Source organism: Pezoporus wallicus, unplaced genomic scaffold (genome assembly GCF_028554395.1).
Source record: "Pezoporus wallicus isolate ANWC-B61680 ecotype Strahan unplaced genomic scaffold, APGP_CSIRO_Pwel_v1 contig_2908, whole genome shotgun sequence".
NCBI lineage: Eukaryota > Metazoa > Chordata > Aves > Psittaciformes > Psittacidae > Pezoporus > Pezoporus wallicus.
This window is the reverse complement of record NW_026642179.1, coordinates 182,768-188,767: the sequence shown is the minus strand read 5'-3', so window position 1 is coordinate 188,767 and position 6,000 is coordinate 182,768.

Genomic DNA, 6,000 nt, shown 5'->3' with positions numbered 1-6,000 from the left:
CAGTGGTGTAATTCCTTGAGATTCCTGCTCTCTGGACAAGGATGCAAGAGATCTGGATCTGTTCGAGTTTTTCCTGAGCTCTGCACAAACTTCCTGCATGACCTTGAGCAAACCTGAACAGTTCAATCCCTTTCCTTCAAATCTGAGTATTACTTACACTTTAGTTGATTCTCTCAGTCTTGTCTGATTCATCTTAGCTCCTCTCCAGGGGTCAGGAGATCATTGCCATAGGAGAAGTCTTGGCCACAAGCAGTTGCTGCCATGACTGACCATCTTTCTCTGTGAGTTGTTGCAGGCACAGTGGAGTGGTTCAGGCTCGGAATATTCATGTGCTGTCATAAATGAAATAATAAAGGAGCATTTGGCCAGTGTCAGTCTGAGTAGTTGAAGACTAATTCTACAAGAGTTTGTACGTAGCTTTGCTTTGCAACACAGTATTAAGGTTTGGGAATCTCTTCTCTTGTCAGACATAGAAATCATGTAGAAGTTCAGATTTTAAGGTGCTGTGGTATTCAAAAACCTATTTATACATTTTGGTTTTCTTTTTTAAAAAGTCAACATTTTTCTTCTATCAATCAGATAAAAATGTTTCTTTGCAGCTGTTATGTGTGTTTTCAGATTTCCCTATAAAGTTTATCTTTACAAGAAAGCCCTTATGATTTAAATAAGTCTGTTGGAATATATTTTAAAAAAATGTCTTTTACAAAGGAAAAGTTCATGCTTCTGAACGTGGGGGAGGTGGGGAGATTTAAGTCTTTACAAGGTTAGCATTTGTTCCTGAAATGTGCTTGAAAAAGAAGCAGCTGGTTCCCTGGAGCTACGCCTCAGAGATTTGTTGTTGTTGGATGGTTTAAAGGCTGACCTACAAACCTGCTGTGTTGTTAGTGTATTGATATGTCTATGAATCAAGATTACTCTTGTCACAGCCATTCACTATGGCTAGACTAGGCTTTATAAATGTAAGTAATTTAATCCTGTGCTTTAGAAATCAAGGTGGTCTCGCTTCTAATTTCCTGTAACTCGTACCAAGTAGGAATGAAAAGTAAAAAGACTTCAAGCTTTAGTCTGATTCTTTGTCCTGTAGCTGTTTTAAAGGCTTTGTTTCAATTACAGAATAAGTATATATAAGTAAGCAATTTCTTGTAGGACTATGGGAAGGTAAAACTTTTCTTGTTTGATTGACTGTCTAGCAAGCTTCCACTGAGTTTTGTGCTGCTGTGCTTGGGAAGTGCTCTGCTGTGGGAGGCACTGAAAAGTGACACACAGGAAGCATCATGTCCTCTATTGGAATTGGTAGTGGTTTGTTTCCCCTGTCTCAGTTCTTGTAAGTAAATTGTAGAAAGCGATGTACTGCATTTCCTTTCCATGTGATAGCCATGGCCTGGGAGGCCTGGAAAACTAATGAATTCCTACCTGGATGAGACTTTCTTCTCTGTCAGATGAACTCACTGAGATTTAGTGAGGATCTTGTATTCATTTACTCTGAGCATCTGGAAAAGTACTATAGAGGACATAAATAAGACCATTTCTGAGGAACTGCTGTAATTAGCTCATAAAGGTGCTTTTCTGGAAGGTTTAAGAAAACTCTGCATAATGGAAAATACCTCCTCCAGGGTGGTTTTTATAAAGCTGCAGTTAAGATATTATCTATACCTCTAAAGAAGTCAGAGAAAACTCTATAAAGAAATTCCAGTAAAAGCCCAACTGTGATAGAAAGCTGATGCTGAGGTTTTACAATGAAGCAGAAATACAGGAAAGATGAGAAGATTGCACTTACTCTTGGAGGCCTCATTCTTCAAAGCATTCATCTTAAACTGCATAAAATCATTCTTCAAGGGCAGAAGACCATGCCCTGGTGTTCATCAATATGGTTTGTAGCATAATGGGGTCTTAGAAGTTTATGTAAAAGGCATTTATATAAAGAGTTTATGACTCTGAACATGAGGGATATTAAGGGACATTGTGGTGAAGGCTAGCAGTGGCATAATAACTAATCATCGAAGGAGACAAGGTCAGCAACAAAGATTAAAGGTACAGATCCTGTATTGTGTAAACTCAGTTTTCCTAATAACTGAAGGAAACAGTTTGGAAGCTGTTCTATGAGAGAACTCATAATCACTAATTCTCTTAATCACTAATTCCTGTGGAATATTAGGCTCCTTGTTATCTCAGAAAAAGGGAAAAGAGATTTCCAAATTTCCAAACCTAAGGATGTAAGATACATTAAAGTACAAAATGTGAATTACATGCAGTGTAATAAAATTCCAGCTGCATTAAGAACCCAAAAAGGATATATAATGACTAATTCGTATTAAATGTCGGAAAGTAGAATCCTGGTCCAAGGTGCCATGTTTGGCATAGCACCGTTTCGAATGTCAGTGAGGTTTTAGCTGCAATGGAACCATACCCTTCTGCAACGGGTGGGAGAGAGAAAGAAAGGAAAAAGAATTTAGAGTTTTAATACCTTCTCTGTTTGTATAAGTAAAGTTTAAAGGTTAGCAGAAGACACATGATTTATAGCCTCTCTCAGTTCAAGCAACTGCACTGGGAACTAGAAACATTCTTCACCTTTACACAAACTTGCAGGTAAATGTGGTTTCATTTGTGACATTGTGACAGGAAAAACACAGGGTGGGAATGAACTTTGCAAAATAATCCCTTCATTGTGGCAAAAGACTTGTCCTACTCTCCCATGCAGTTCTGTCCTCTCCTTTAATGGGTCTTTTCGTTCTGGTTTTACATTGTCTTTATAAGAAGTTTGCCTTGAGGCTTTTGGGGAGCAGAGAGTACTGGACCTACCAGGAAGGAACAGGGTCTGAATGCGAAATCTTTGTGAATCACCCTACATCCTACCTTCCCTACCTTCTCCCATGCACACCACCGTCTCCTCCTCCCCCACCCCTCTTTTTCTTTTTTTTCCTCTTTTTCTGGTTCATTTCCCCTTGAAGTCTTTTGTTTCCTGGGAATGAGCAATTAAGAAGATCAGGACTGGTTTTTTTTTTTCTTTCCTCTCCACAAAGCTGTGTCACGTGTCCCATCAAACAGCAATTTACAAAGATAAATATCTCTGGAAGGGTTTAGGTGCTCTTCAGGATTTCCAGCTAGGATACCCAGCACATTTGCTTTGCCTGTCTCTGAGCTGTCCTGGAGTTGATAGGAGGAGAGAAAGGAAGAAAACATTGAGGAGGTGGGGGGAAGGATGAGGGCGGGAGACAAATACCAAATGCTCAGGCAAGAAAAGAGACAAAATAAGTTCTCCCACCCTTATGCATTTTCCTTTCTCCATAGCCAGTATAAGATGTACCATCCTCAGAGTACTTTCTAAGAGGTGGTTTTCCCCTCCAATTTTTCCTGCTTTTAAGCTTAGACCAGAGTCCATGCAAGCACGTATGAGTATGCACAGACAATAGAGGGAGCTTACCTACAAACATTGGTAGGAACCATCTCTGGGATTTTCTTCTGCCAGGTAAGATTTGGCTTTTCTTCTTCTCTTTGTTGAGTCACCTTTCAGAGTGGATGTGCTTTACATGGGTTTATGAGTAAGCAGTCTCTGTACCAGCCTCCTTGTTCACGTTTTCTAGCAACTGCAGCTCCTACACCTCTGGGCTGACACACAATAAAGGAATGTCTAAGGAGGCTTACTGCAAAGCAAAGGATTTTCCAGTGGGGAAGGACTTTCTTTTCATTGCCTGGAGTTTGAATGAGTGGTAACTGCCTGTCAGTGTCTCAGCCTGCTGTATGCATGCTCAGGGGCAGATTCATCCTTGGACCTGACCATCAGGCACAGCCCCACGTACCAGCCCCTGGGAGGATGAGTGCTTCTGTCACCCAAGCTGTGTCACAGGTGGGTTATCATGTGTGCTTTTGATTAGATAGAAAGCAGACCCAGCACAGAGGGCTCCCACACCCTGGCCAGCTAAAGCCAGGAATCCAAGTACAGGTTGGAGCCCCAGCTGTGAGCCCTGGTGACAGGCAGGGAGAAAGTGTGAATATGGCCAGCAGCTGTCCTTCAGGCAGTGTGACCCGCCTGCACTTATCCATCATAGGTGTGAAAAAGCACAGCTGGAGTGCTGCAGTGGATGCCTGTCAACTCTTCAGAAGGGATAGGCAAGGAAGGAGAGGCAATGGAGGAACTCTGTATGTTAGGGCGTGTTTTGATTTGTCTACAGCTTAACGATGGTAATGATAGGATTGAGTGTTTATGGGTGAGAATCAGAGGGAGGACCAGCAAGGCAGATATCACGGTGGGAGTCTGTTACAGACCACCTAACCAGGATGAAGAGGCAGATGAAATATCCCATAGGCAGCTGGGAGTAGTCCCACAATAGTCCCTCCCTTGGTCTTGTGGGGGACTTCAGCTTACCAGGTGTCTGCTGGAAATAGAACGTATCAGAGAGGAAACAGTCTAGGAGGTTCCTGGGGTGTGTGGAGGTAACTTCCTGACACAGTCAGTCAGTGAGCCAACTAGGGAGGGTACCCTGCTGGATCTCCTTTTTATGATCAGAGAAGAACTTGTGAGTGATGTGATTGGAGGCCTTCTTGGGTATGGCTACCATAAAATGATAGTTTTCAATTCCCAAAGAAGTAAGAAGGGAGTATAACAGAACTGCAACTTTAGACTACCAGAGGGCAAACTTTGGCCTGCTTAGGAAACTGGTTGACAGAGTCCCTTAGGAGGCAGACCTGAAAAGCAAGGGAGTCCAGGAAGGCTGGACATTCTTCAAGAACGAAATCTTAAAGACACAGGAGCAGGCAGTCCCCATATACTGAAGGACAAGCCAGTGGGGAAGAAGACTGGTCTGGCTGAAAAGAGACTTTTGGCTGGAACTCAGGGGAAAAAAAATACTTTATGACCTTCAGAAAAAGGGGTGGTCAACTCAGGAGGACTACGAGGATGTTCTGAGGTTATGAAGGGAGAAAATCAGAAGGGCCAAAGCCCAGCTAGAAATTAATCTGGCTACTGCTGTAAAAGACAATAAAAACTGTTCCTGTAAATACATTAGCAACAAAAGGGGAGGTAAGGAAAATCTCCATCTTTATTGGATGTGATGAGGAAACGGTAGAAGTACTTAATACCTTCTTTGCCTCCTCATTCTTAGGCTGAGTTGTTCTCTGGGCTCTGTGACCCTGAGCTGGAAGATGGGGATGGGAAGCACAATGTAAGACCCCATAATCCAAGGGGAAATGGTTAGTAAGCTTTTATACCACTTAGGCACACACAGGTGCATGGGGCCAGATGGGATCCACCCAAGGGTACTGAAGGAGCTGGCAGAAGTGCTCACTGAGCCACTTTCCATCATTTATCAGCAGCCCTGGCTAACCAGGGAGGACCCCATTAACTGGAAGTTAGCAAATGTGACACCCATCTATGAGAAGGGCCAGGAGGAGGATTCAGGAACCTCCAGGGCCCTTCAGTCTGACCTCAGTGCCAGGGAAGGTTATGGAGCAGATCACCTTGAGTGCCATCACACAGCACATACAGGACAAAGAGGTGACCACGCCCTGTCAGCACAGGTTTATGAAAGGCAGATCCTGCTTGACCAACTTGATCTCCTTCTATGACAAGGTGACCTGCTTAATGGATGAGGGAAAGTCTGTGGATGTTGCCTACCTAGCCTGTTGTAAAGTCTTTGACACACTATCATATCCTACAGCATTCTCCTAGAGAAACGAGCTGCTTATGGCTTAGTCAGGTGTACTGTTCACTGGCTTGATGGCCAGGCCCAAAGAGCTGTGGTGAATGGAATTAAATGCAGTTGGTGGTTGGTCACAAGTTCCACAAGACTCAATGCTGGGGCTAGTTCTGCTTATTAATATCTTTATCAGTGATCTGAACTAGGGGATCCTACAACACCCTCAGTAAGTCTGCAGAAAAAGACCTGGGGATGCTGGTCAAAGGCCAACTTAGTATTAAGCCAGCTGGTACTGAGACAGCCAAAAAGGCCAATGGCATCCTGGTCTGTATCAGCAATAGCATAGCCAGCAGGTCCAGGGCAGTAG